A 13161-nucleotide genomic window follows, 5' to 3' on the forward strand; every position below is an offset into this window, starting at 1 on the left:
ATGCCATGCCACGGCCTCGGCCCGCATGCCATGCCACGGCCTCGGCCCGCATGCCCTGCCACGGCGTTGCCCAACATGCCATGCCACGTCCTCGGCCCGCATGCCATGACATGCCACGGCCCGCATGTGTTGCCACGGCGTTGCCAAACATGCCATGCCACGGCCTCGGCCCGCATGCCATGCCACGGCGTCGCCCAACATGCCATGCCACGGCCACGGCCCGCATGCCATGCCACGGCCTCGGCCCGCATGCCTTGCTACGGCGTTGCCCAACATGCCATGCCACGGCCTCGGCCCGCATGCCTTGCCACGGCGTTGCCCAACATGCCATGCCACGGCCTCGGCCCGCATGCCATGCCATGCCACGGCCCGCATGTCTTGCCAAGGCGTTGCCAAACATGCCTTGCCACGGCCTCGGCCCGCATGCCATGCCACGGCGTCGCCCAACATGCCATGCCACGGCCTCGGCCCGCATGCCATGCCATGCCACGGCCCGCATGTCTTGCCACGGCGTTGCCAAACATGCCATGCCACGGCCTCGGCCCGCATGCCATGCCACGGCGTCGCCCAACATGCCATGCCCCGGCCACGGCCCGCATGCCATGCCACGGCCTCGGCCCGCATGCATTGCTACGGCGTTGCCCAACATGCCATGCCACGGCCTCGGCCCGCATGCCTTGCCACCGCGTTGCCCAGCATGCCATGCCACCGCGTTGCCCGGCGTGCCATGCCTTAGCCTTGGCCAACATGTCGAGCCACGGCCTCGGCCCGCATGCCTTGCTACGGCGTCGCCCAACATGCCATGCCACGGCCTCGCCCCGCATGCCATGCCACGGCCTCGCCCCGCATGCCATGCCACGGCCTCGCCCCCATGACATGCCACGGCCTCGGCCCGCATGCCTTGGCACGGCGTTGCCCAACATGCCACGCCACGGCCTCGGCCCGCATGCCATGCCATGCCACGGCCCGCATGTCATGCCACGGCGTTGCCAAACATGCCATGCCACGGCCCCGGCCCGCATGCCTTGCTACGGCGTCGTCCAACATGCCATGCCACGGCCTCGGCCCGCATGCCATGCCACGGCCTCGGCCCGCATGCCATGCCACGGCCTCGGCCCGCATGCCATGCCACGGCCTCGGCCCGCATGCCATGCCACGGCCTCGGCCCGCATGCCTTGCCACGGCGTTGCCCAACATGCCATGCCACGGCCCGCATGTCTTGCCACGGCGTTGCCAAACATGCCATGCCACGGCCTCGGCCCGCATGCCATGCCACGGCGTCGCCCAACATGCCATGCCGCGGCCACGGCCCGCATGCCATGCCACGGCCTCGGCCCGCATGCCTTGCCACGGCGTTGCCCAACATGGCATGCCACGGCCTCGGCCCGCATGCCATGCCACGGCCTCGGCCCGCATGTCTTGCCACGGCGTTGCCAAACATGCCATGCCACGGCCTCGGCCCACATGCCATGCCACGGCGTCGCCCAACATGCCATGCCACGGCCACGGCCACGGCCCGCATGCCATGCCACGGCCTCGGCCCGCATGCCTTGCTACGGCGTTGCCCGACATGCCATGCCACGGCCTCGGCCCGCATGCCTTGCCACCGCGTTGCCCAGCATGCCATGCCACCGCGTTGCCCGGCGTGCCATGCCTTAGCCTTGGCCAACATGTCGAGCCACGGCCTCGGCCCGCATGCCTTGCTACGGCGTCGCCCAACATGCCATGCCACGGCCTCGGCCCGCATGCCATGCCACGGCCTCGGCCTGCATGCCTTGGTACGGCGTCGCCCAACATGCCATGCCACGGCCTCGACCCGCATTACATGCCACGGCCTCGGCCCGCATTACATGCCACGGCCTCGGCCCGCATGACATGCCACGGCCTCGGCCCGCATGCCATGCCACGGCCTCGGCCCGCATGCCATGCCATGCCACGGCCCGCATGTCTTGCCACGGCGTTGCCAAACATGCCATGCCACGGCCTCGGCCCGCATGCCATGACACGGCGTCGCCCAACATGCCATGCCACGGCCACGGCCCGCATGCCATGCCACGGCCTCGGCCCGCATGCCTTGCTACGGCGTTGCCCAACATGCCATGCCACGGCCTCGGCCTGCATGCCTTGCCACCGCGTTGCCCAGCATGCCATGCCACCGCGTTGACCGGCGTGCCATGCCTTAGCCTTGGCCAACATGTCGAGCCACGGCCTGGGCCAAACTTGCCATGACACGGCCTCGGCCCGCATGCCATGCCACGGCCTCGGCCCGCATGACATGCCACGGCCTCGGCCCGCATGCCTTGCTACGGCGTCGCCCAACATTCCATGCCACGGCCTCGGCCCGCATGCCAAGCCACGGCCTCGGCCCGCATGACATGCCACGGCCTCGGCCCGCATGCCTTGCCACGACGTCGCCCAACTTGCCATGCCACGGCCTCGGCCCGCATGCCATGCCACGGCCTCGGCTCGCATGACATGCCACGGCCTCGGCCCGCATGCCTTGCTACGGCGTCGCCCAACATGCCATGCCACGGCCTCGGCCCGCATGACATGCCACGGCCTCGGACCGCATGCCTTGCTACGGCGTCGCCCAACATGCCATGCCACGGCCCCGGCCCGCATGCCTTGCCACCGCGTTGCCCGGCATGCCATGCCACCGCGTTGCCCGGCGTGCCATGCCTTAGCCTTGGCCAACATGTCGTGCCACGGCCTCGGCCCGCATGCCATGCCATGCACGGCCCGCATGTCTTGCCACGGCGTTGCAAACATGCCATGCCACGGCCTCGGCCCGCATGCCTTGCTACGGCGTCGCCCAACATGCCATGCCACGGCCTCGGTCAGCATGCCATGCCATGGCACCGCCTTGTCCAGCACGCCGTGCCGCAGCGTTGGCCAGCATGCCTTGGCCGGCATGCCATGCCAATGCCTTGGGCCAACATGGCGTGCCACGGGCTGGGCCATGCCGGTCCGTTGCCCGGCATGCCACGGCCGTGGCGGCATGGCAAGCCACGGCCTCGGCCAGCATGCCATGCCCGGCCTCGCCCAGCATGCCATGGCACGGTCTTGGTCAGCATGCCATGCCATGGCACCGCCTTGTGCAACGTTGGCCAGCATGCCTTGGCCGGCATGCCATGCCAATGCCTTGGGCCAACATGGCGTGCCACGGGCTGGGCGAGCATGGCATGCCACGGGCTGGGCGAGCATGCCACGCCACGGCCTTGGCTAGCAGCAAGGCATGCCACGGCCTCGGCGAGCATGCCATGCCATGCCAAGGCCAAGGCCAAGGCCAAAGCCAAGGCCAAGGCCAAGGCCAAGGCCAAGGCAGTGGGCAAGGCCAAGTCCCTGTGCAAGGCATGGCCAAGGCCAAGGCCATGGCATGCCACCGCCTCGATCGATCTTTTTGAACATGATTCTTTTATAATCTTACCCAAACCGTGCAACACAATTAAAAATGCACTACAATCAATTTTAAATGTCATTCCCTATTTTTTTGCAATTTTTCTGGAGCTTTTCGAATTTTTAAAGCCCTTATTTGGCATAAAAAAATCAAAATAAAATAAAAAAAATGAAAAAAATAATTTAATAATTTCTATAATTACTAGTGAATCATCCTTTAATTATGGGAATTTTTCCATAATTTTTTGACCATTTTTATTAATTTTTATTATTTTTTAAGTATTAATATCGAAATAAATTAAAATAAAATATTTTCGGTAAACAAATATTTTTTTTAATTTTTTTTATGGTGTATTAAATTATTTCCTACAACTTTCATGTTGAAAGTTTTGGCAAAAAACCATTACTTTTTAAAAAAACCCCATTATGACTCCTCGAACATGCTTGATGTTTCCTCCTGCCAGACTGAAAAGGGCTTAACAGGCTATTATAAGGGGGGGGCACCTCCCTTGCCCAGGGCAAGGCAGTGGCAGGTACGCCCCATGTTGGGCGCGGCCTGGGCTGCGGCCTTGGGTTACATGCACTGCGGCTCGACCGCGGCCTGGGCTGCGGCCTGGGGCGGCTCGGCCGCGGCCTTGGGCGGCCTGGACCGCGGCCTTGGGCGGCCTTGCGCGGCCTGGGCGCGGCCTTGCGCTGCCTGGGCGCGGCCTTGGGCGGCCTGGCCGCGGCCTTGCGCGGCCTGGGCGCGGCCTTGGGCAGCATGGCGTGGCATCCGCGCGGGCGTGGGCGGCCTGGCATGCGCGCGGCATGGGCAGCACGGCATGGCATGCGCACGGCCTGGGCGGCCTGGCATGCCCGCGGCGTGGGCAGCACGGCATGGCATGCGCACGGCCTGGGCGGCCTGGCATGCAGCTGGCCTGGGCAGCACGGCATGGCATGCGCACGGCCTGGGCGGCCTGGCATGCAGCCGGCCAGGGCAGCCTGGCCTGGCATGCCCGCGGCGTGGGCAGCGTGGCCTGTGCGAATACCGCGCGCGTGGTCTTTTGACCACGGTGCGCGTGTTGCGCGCATGGTCGCGCACGCCTTTGCACGCCTTCGCACGCAACGCACGTCTAGTGATAAGAACCGCAGCCAAGGCAGCCCAGCCCCAAGGCCATGGCCAGCAGCATGGCATGCCACGGCCAAGGCAGGCCAGCCAAAGCCAGCAGCATGCCATGCCAAGGCCAAGGCCAGCAGCATGCCATGCCACGGCCAAGGCAGCCCAGCCAAAGCCAGCAGCATGCCATGCCAAGGCCAAGGCCAGCAGCATGCCATGCCAGGGCCAAGGCAGCCCAGCCAAAGCCAGCAGCATGCCATGCCAAGGCCTAGGCCAGCAGCATGCCTTGCCACGGCCAAGGCAGGCCTGCCAAAGCCAGCAGCATGCCATGCCAAGGCCAAGGCCAGCAGCATGCCATGCCACGGCCAAGGCAGCCCAGCCAAAGCCAGCAGCATGCCATGCCAAGGCCTAGGCCAGCAGCATGCCATGCCACGGCCAAGGCAGGCCTGCCAAAGCCAGCAGCAGGCCATGCCAAGGCCAAGGCCAGCAGCATGCCATGCCACGGCCAAGGCAGCCCAGCCAAAGCCAGCAGCTTGCCATGCCAAGGCCAAGGCCAGCAGCATGCCATGCCACGGCCAAGGCAGCCCAGCCAAAGCCAGCAGCATGCCATGCCAAGGCCAAGGCCAGCAGCATGCCATGCCACGGCCAAGGCAGGCCTGCCAAAGCCAGCAGCATGCCATGCCAAGGCCAAGGCCAGCAGCATGCCATGCCACGGCCAAGGCAGCCCAGCCAAAGCCAGCAGCATGCCATGCCAAGGCCTAGGCCAGCAGCATGCCATGCCACGGCCAAGGCAGCCCAGCCAAAGCCAGCAGCATGCCATGCCAAGGCCTAGGCCAGCAGCATGCCATGCCACGGCCAAGGCAGCCCAGCTAAAGCCAGCAGCATGCCATGCCAAGGCCAAGGCCAGCAGAATGCCATGCCACGGCCAAGGCAGGCCAGCCAAAGCCAGCAGCATGCCATGCCAAGGCCAAGGCCAGCAGCATGCCATGCCACGGCCAAGGCAGCCCAGGCAAAGCCAGCAGCATGCCATGCCAAGGCCTAGGCCAGCAGCATGCCATGCCACGGCCAAGGCAGGCCAGCCAAAGCCAGCAGCATGCCATGCCAAGGCCAAGGCCAGCAGCATGCCATGCCACGGCCAAGGCAGCCCAGCCAAAGCCAGCAGCATGCCAGGCCAAGGCCTTGGCCAGCAGCATGCCATGCCACGGCCAAGGCAGGCCTGCCAAAGCCAGCAGCATGCCATGCCAAGGCCAAGGCCAGCAGCATGCCATGCCACGGCCAAGGCAGCCCAGGCAAAGCCAGCAGCATGCCATGCCAAGGCCTAGGCCAGCAGCATGCCATGCCACGGCCAAGGCAGGCCAGCCAAAGCCAGCAGCATGCCATGCCAAGGCCAAGGCCAGCAGCATGCCATGCCACGGCCAAGGCAGCCCAGCCAAAGCCAGCAGCATGCCAGGCCAAGGCCTTGGCCAGCAGCATGCCATGCCACGGCCAAGGCAGGCCTGCCAAAGCCAGCAGCATGCCATGCCAAGGCCAAGGCCAGCAGCATGCCATGCCACGGCCAAGGCAGCCCAGCCAAAGCCAGCAGCATGCCATGCCAAGGCCTAGGCCAGCAGCATGCCATGCCACGGCCAAGGCAGCCCAGCCAAAGCCAGCAGCATGCCATGCCAAGGCCAAGGCCAGCAGCATGCCATGCCACGGCCAAGGCAGCCCAGCCAAAGCCAGCAGCATGCCATGCCAAGGCCTAGGCCAGCAGCATGCCATGCCACGGCCAAGGCAGCCCAGCCAAAGCCAGCAGCTTGCCATGCCAAGGCCAAGGCCAGCAGCATGCCATGCCACGGCCAAGGCAGCCCAGCCAAAGCCAGCAGCATGCCATGCCAAGGCCAAGGCCAGCAGCATGCCATGCCAAGGCCAAGGCCAGCAGCATGCCATGCCACGGCCAAGGCAGCCCAGCCAAAGCCAGCAGCTTGCCATGCCAAGGCCAAGGCCAGCAGCATGCCATGCCACGGCCAAGGCAGCCCAGCTAAAGCCAGCAGCATGCCATGCCAAGGCCAAGGCCAGCAGCATGCCATGCCACGGCCAAGGCAGCCCAGCCAAAGCCAGCAGCATGCCATGCCAAGGCCAAGGCCAGCAGCATGCCATGCCACGGCCAAGGCAGCCCAGCCAAAGCCAGCAGCATGCCATGCCAAGGCCTAGGCCAGCAGCATGCCTTGCCACGGCCAAGGCAGGCCTGCCAAAGCCAGCAGCATGCCATGCCAAGGCCAAGGCCAGCAGCATGCCATGCCACGGCCAAGGCAGCCCAGCCAAAGCCAGCAGCATGCCATGCCAAGGCCTAGGCCAGCAGCATGCCATGCCACGGCCAAGGCAGCCCAGCCAAAGCCAGCAGCATGCCATGCCAAGGCCTAGGCCAGCAGCATGCCATGCCACGGCCAAGGCAGGCCTGCCAAAGCCAGCAGCATGCCATGCCAAGGCCAAGGCCAGCAGCATGCCATGCCACGGCCAAGCCAGCCCAGCCAAAGCCAGCAGCATGCCATGCCAAGGCCTACGCCAGCAGCATGCCATGCCACGGCCAAGGCAGCCCAGCCAAAGCCAGCAGCATGCCATGCCAAGGCCTAGGCCAGCAGCATGCCATGCCACGGCCAAGGCAGGCCAGCCAAAGCCTGCGGCATGCCATGCCAAGGCCAAGGCCAGCAGCATGCCATGCCACGGCCAAGGCAGCCCAGCCAAAGCCAGCAGCATGCCATGCCAAGGCCTAGGCCAGCAGCATGCCATGCCACGGCCAAGGCTGGCCTGCCAAAGCCAGCAGCATGCCATGCCAAGGCCAAGGCCAGCAGCATGCCATGCCACGGCCAAGGCAGCCCAGCCAAAGCCAGCAGCATGCCATGCCAAGGCCAAGGCCAGCAGCATGCCATGCCACGGCCAAGGCAGGCCAGCCAAAGCCAGCAGCATGCCATGCCAAGGCCAAGGCCAGCAGCATGCCATGCCACGGCCAAGGCAGCCCAGCCAAAGCCAGCAGCATGCCATGCCAAGGCCAAGGCCAGCAGCATGCCATGCCAAGGCCAAGGCCAGCAGCATGCCATGCCACGGCCAAGGCAGCCCAGCCAAAGCCAGCAGCTTGCCATGCCAAGGCCAAGGCCAGCAGCATGCCATGCCACGGCCAAGGCAGCCCAGCTAAAGCCAGCAGCATGCCATGCCAAGGCCAAGGCCAGCAGCATGCCATGCCACGGCCAAGGCAGCCCAGCCAAAGCCAGCAGCATGCCATGCCAAGGCCAAGGCCAGCAGCATGCCATGCCACGGCCAAGGCAGCCCAGCCAAAGCCAGCAGCATGCCATGCCAAGGCCTAGGCCAGCAGCATGCCTTGCCACGGCCAAGGCAGGCCTGCCAAAGCCAGCAGCATGCCATGCCAAGGCCAAGGCCAGCAGCATGCCATGCCACGGCCAAGGCAGCCCAGCCAAAGCCAGCAGCATGCCATGCCAAGGCCTAGGCCAGCAGCATGCCATGCCACGGCCAAGGCAGCCCAGCCAAAGCCAGCAGCATGCCATGCCAAGGCCTAGGCCAGCAGCATGCCATGCCACGGCCAAGGCAGGCCTGCCAAAGCCAGCAGCATGCCATGCCAAGGCCAAGGCCAGCAGCATGCCATGCCACGGCCAAGCCAGCCCAGCCAAAGCCAGCAGCATGCCATGCCAAGGCCTACGCCAGCAGCATGCCATGCCACGGCCAAGGCAGCCCAGCCAAAGCCAGCAGCATGCCATGCCAAGGCCTAGGCCAGCAGCATGCCATGCCACGGCCAAGGCAGGCCAGCCAAAGCCTGCGGCATGCCATGCCAAGGCCAAGGCCAGCAGCATGCCATGCCACGGCCAAGGCAGCCCAGCCAAAGCCAGCAGCATGCCATGCCAAGGCCTAGGCCAGCAGCATGCCATGCCACGGCCAAGGCTGGCCTGCCAAAGCCAGCAGCATGCCATGCCAAGGCCAAGGCCAGCAGCATGCCATGCCACGGCCAAGGCAGCCCAGCCAAAGCCAGCAGCATGCCATGCCAAGGCCAAGGCCAGCAGCATGCCATGCCACGGCCAAGGCAGGCCAGCCAAAGCCAGCAGCATGCCATGCCAAGGCCAAGGCCAGCAGCATGCCATGCCACGGCCAAGGCAGCCCAGCCAAAGCCAGCAGCATGCCATGCCAAGGCCAAGGCCAGCAGCATGCCATGCCACGGCCAAGGCAGCCCAGCCAAGGCCAGCAGCATGCCATGCCACGGCCAAGGCAGCCCAGCCAAAGCCAGCAGCTTGCCATGCCAAGGCCAAGGCCAGCAGCATGCCATGCCACGGCCAAGGCAGCCCAGCCAAAGCCAGCAGCATGCCATGCCAAGGCCAAGGCCAGCAGCATGCCATGCCACGGCCAAGGCAGCCCAGCCAAAGCCAGCAGCATGCCATGCCAAGGCCAAGGCCAGCAGCATGCCATGCCACGGCCAAGGCAGCCCAGCCAAAGCCAGCAGCATGCCATGCCAAGGCCTAGGCCAGCAGCATGCCATGCCACGGCCAAGGCAGGCCTGCCAAAGCCAGCAGCATGCCATGCCAAGGCCAAGGCCAGCAGCATGCCATGCCACGGCCAAGGCAGCCCAGCCAAAGCCAGCAGCATGCCATGCCAAGGCCTAGGCCAGCAGCATGCCATGCCACGGCCAAGGCAGCCCAGCCAAAGCCAGCAGCATGCCATGCCAAGGCCAAGGCCAGCAGAATGCCATGCCACGGCCAAGGCAGGCCAGCCAAAGCCAGCAGCATGCCATGCCAAGGCCAAGGCCAGCAGCATGCCATGCCACGGCCAAGGCAGCCCAGGCAAAGCCAGCAGCATGCCATGCCAAGGCCTAGGCCAGCAGCATGCCATGCCACGGCCAAGGCAGGCCAGCCAAAGCCAGCAGCATGCCATGCCAAGGCCAAGGCCAGCAGCATGCCATGCCACGGCCAAGGCAGCCCAGCCAAAGCCAGCAGCATGCCAGGCCAAGGCCTTGGCCAGCAGCATGCCATGCCACGGCCAAGGCAGGCCTGCCAAAGCCAGCACCATGCCATGCCAAGGCCAAGGCCAGCAGCATGCCATGCCACGGCCAAGGCAGCCCAGCCAAAGCCAGCAGCATGCCATGCCAAGGCCTAGGCCAGCAGCATGCCATGCCACGGCCAAGGCAGCCCAGCCAAAGCCAGCAGCATGCCATGCCAAGGCCAAGGCCAGCAGCATGCCATGCCACGGCCAAGGCAGCCCAGCCAAAGCCAGCAGCATGCCATGCCAAGGCCTAGGCCAGCAGCATGCCATGCCACGGCCAAGGCAGCCCAGCCAAAGCCAGCAGCATGCCATGCCAAGGCCAAGGCCAGCAGCATGCCATGCCACGGCCAAGGCAGCCCAGCCAAAGCCAGCAGCATGCCATGCCAAGGCCTAGGCCAGCAGCATGCCATGCCACGGCCAAGGCAGCCCAGCCAAAGCCAGCAGCATGCCATGCCAAGGCCTAGGCCAGCAGCATGCCATGCCACGGCCAAGGCAGCCCAGCCAAAGCCAGCAGCATGCCATGCCAAGGCCTAGGCCAGCAGCATGCCATGCCACGGCCAAGGCAGCCCAGCCAAAGCCAGCAGCATGCCATGCCAAGGCCAAGGCCAGCAGCATGCCATGCCACGGCCAAGGCAGCCCAGCCAAAGCCAGCAGCATGCCATGCCAAGGCCTAGGCCAGCAGCATGCCATGCCACGGCCAAGGCAGGCCTGCCAAAGCCAGCAGCATGCCATGTCAAGGCCAAGGCCAGCAGCATGCCATGCCACGGCCAAGGCAGCCCAGCCAAAGCCAGCAGCATGCCATGCCATGGCCTAGGCCAGCAGCATGCCATGCCACGGCCAAGGCAGGCCAGCCAAAGCCAGCAGCATGCCATGCCAAGGCCTAGGCCAGCAGCATGCCATGCCACGGCCAAGGCAGGCCAGCCAAAGCCAGCAGCATGCCATGCCAAGGCCAAGGCCAGCAGCATGCCATGCCACGGCCAACGCAGCCCAGCCAAAGCCGGCGGCATGCCATGCCAAGGCCAAGGCCAGCAGCATGCCATGCCACGACCAAGGCTGCCAGCCAAAGCCAGCAGCATGCCATGCCAAGGCCTAGGCCAGCAGCATGCCATGCCACGGCCAAGGCAGCCCAGCCAAAGCCAGCAGCATGCCATGCCAAGGCCTAGGCCAGCAGCATGCCATGCCAAGGCCAAGGCCAGCAGCATGCCATGCCACGGCCAAGGCAGCCCAGCCAAGGCCAGCAGCATGCCATGCCACGGCCAAGGCAGCCCAGCTAAAGCCAGCAGCTTGCCATGCCAAGGCCAAGGCCAGCAGCATGCCATGCCACGGCCAAGGCAGCCCAGCCAAAGCCAGCAGCATGCCATGCCACGGCCAAGGCAGCCCAGCGAAAGCCAGCAGCATGCCATGCCAAGGCCAAGGCCAGCAGCATGCCATGCCACGGCCAAGGCAGCCCAGCCAAAGCCAGCAGCATGCCATGCCAAGGCCTAGGCCAGCAGCATGCCTTGCCACGGCCAAGGCAGGCCTGCCAAAGCCAGCAGCATGCCATGCCAAGGCCAAGGCCAGCAGCATGCCATGCCACGGCCAAGGCAGCCCAGCCAAAGCCAGCAGCATGCCATGCCAAGGCCTAGGCCAGCAGCATGCCATGCCACGGCCAAGGCAGCCCAGCCAAAGCCAGCAGCATGCCATGCCAAGGCCTAGGCCAGCAGCATGCCATGCCACGGCCAAGGCAGGCCTGCCAAAGCCAGCAGCATGCCATGCCAAGGCCAAGGCCAGCAGCATGCCATGCCACGGCCAAGCCAGCCCAGCCAAAGCCAGCAGCATGCCATGCCAAGGCCTACGCCAGCAGCATGCCATGCCACGGCCAAGGCAGCCCAGCCAAAGCCAGCAGCATGCCATGCCAAGGCCTAGGCCAGCAGCATGCCATGCCACGGCCAAGGCAGGCCAGCCAAAGCCTGCGGCATGCCATGCCAAGGCCAAGGCCAGCAGCATGCCATGCCACGGCCAAGGCAGCCCAGCCAAAGCCAGCAGCATGCCATGCCAAGGCCTAGGCCAGCAGCATGCCATGCCACGGCCAAGGCTGGCCTGCCAAAGCCAGCAGCATGCCATGCCAAGGGCAAGGCCAGCAGCATGCCATGCCACGGCCAAGGCAGCCCAGCCAAAGCCAGCAGCATGCCATGCCAAGGCCAAGGCCAGCAGCATGCCATGCCACGGCCAAGGCAGGCCAGCCAAAGCCAGCAGCATGCCATGCCAAGGCCAAGGCCAGCAGCATGCCATGCCACGGCCAAGGCAGCCCAGCCAAAGCCAGCAGCATGCCATGCCAAGGCCAAGGCCAGCAGCATGCCATGCCACGGCCAAGGCAGCCCAGCCAAGGCCAGCAGCATGCCATGCCACGGCCAAGGCAGCCCAGCCAAAGCCAGCAGCTTGCCATGCCAAGGCCAAGGCCAGCAGCATGCCATGCCACGGCCAAGGCAGCCCAGCCAAAGCCAGCAGCATGCCATGCCAAGGCCAAGGCCAGCAGCATGCCATGCCACGGCCAAGGCAGCCCAGCCAAAGCCAGCAGCATGCCATGCCAAGGCCAAGGCCAGCAGCATGCCATGCCACGGCCAAGGCAGCCCAGCCAAAGCCAGCAGCATGCCATGCCAAGGCCTAGGCCAGCAGCATGCCATGCCACGGCCAAGGCAGGCCTGCCAAAGCCAGCAGCATGCCATGCCAAGGCCAAGGCCAGCAGCATGCCATGCCACGGCCAAGGCAGCCCAGCCAAAGCCAGCAGCATGCCATGCCAAGGCCTAGGCCAGCAGCATGCCATGCCACGGCCAAGGCAGCCCAGCCAAAGCCAGCAGCATGCCATGCCAAGGCCAAGGCCAGCAGAATGCCATGCCACGGCCAAGGCAGGCCAGCCAAAGCCAGCAGCATGCCATGCCAAGGCCAAGGCCAGCAGCATGCCATGCCACGGCCAAGGCAACCCAGGCAAAGCCAGCAGCATGCCATGCCAAGGCCTAGGCCAGCAGCATGCCATGCCACGGCCAAGGCAGGCCAGCCAAAGCCAGCAGCATGCCATGCCAAGGCCAAGGCCAGCAGCATGCCATGCCACGGCCAAGGCAGCCCAGCCAAAGCCAGCAGCATGCCAGGCCAAGGCCTTGGCCAGCAGCATGCCATGCCACGGCCAAGGCAGGCCTGCCAAAGCCAGCAGCATGCCATGCCAAGGCCAAGGCCAGCAGCATGCCATGCCACGGCCAAGGCAGCCCAGCCAAAGCCAGCAGCATGCCATGCCAAGGCCTAGGCCAGCAGCATGCCATGCCACGGCCAAGGCAGCCCAGCCAAAGCCAGCAGCATGCCATGCCAAGGCCAAGGCCAGCAGCATGCCATGCCACGGCCAAGGCAGCCCAGCCAAAGCCAGCAGCATGCCATGCCAAGGCCTAGGCCAGCAGCATGCCATGCCACGGCCAAGGCAGCCCAGCCAAAGCCAGCAGCATGCCATGCCAAGGCCAAGGCCAGCAGCATGCCATGCCACGGCCAAGGCAGCCCAGCCAAAGCCAGCAGCATGCCATGCCAAGGCCTAGGCCAGCAGCATGCCATGCCACGGCCAAGGCAGCCCAGCCAAAGCCAGCAGCATGCCATGCCAAGGCCTAGGCCAGCAGCATGCCATGCCACGGCCA

The sequence above is a fragment of the Camellia sinensis genome, chromosome 6, assembly GCF_055761805.1.
Source record: "Camellia sinensis isolate YWXY chromosome 6, ASM5576180v1, whole genome shotgun sequence".
In the NCBI taxonomy this organism is placed as follows: Eukaryota; Viridiplantae; Streptophyta; class Magnoliopsida; order Ericales; family Theaceae; genus Camellia; species Camellia sinensis.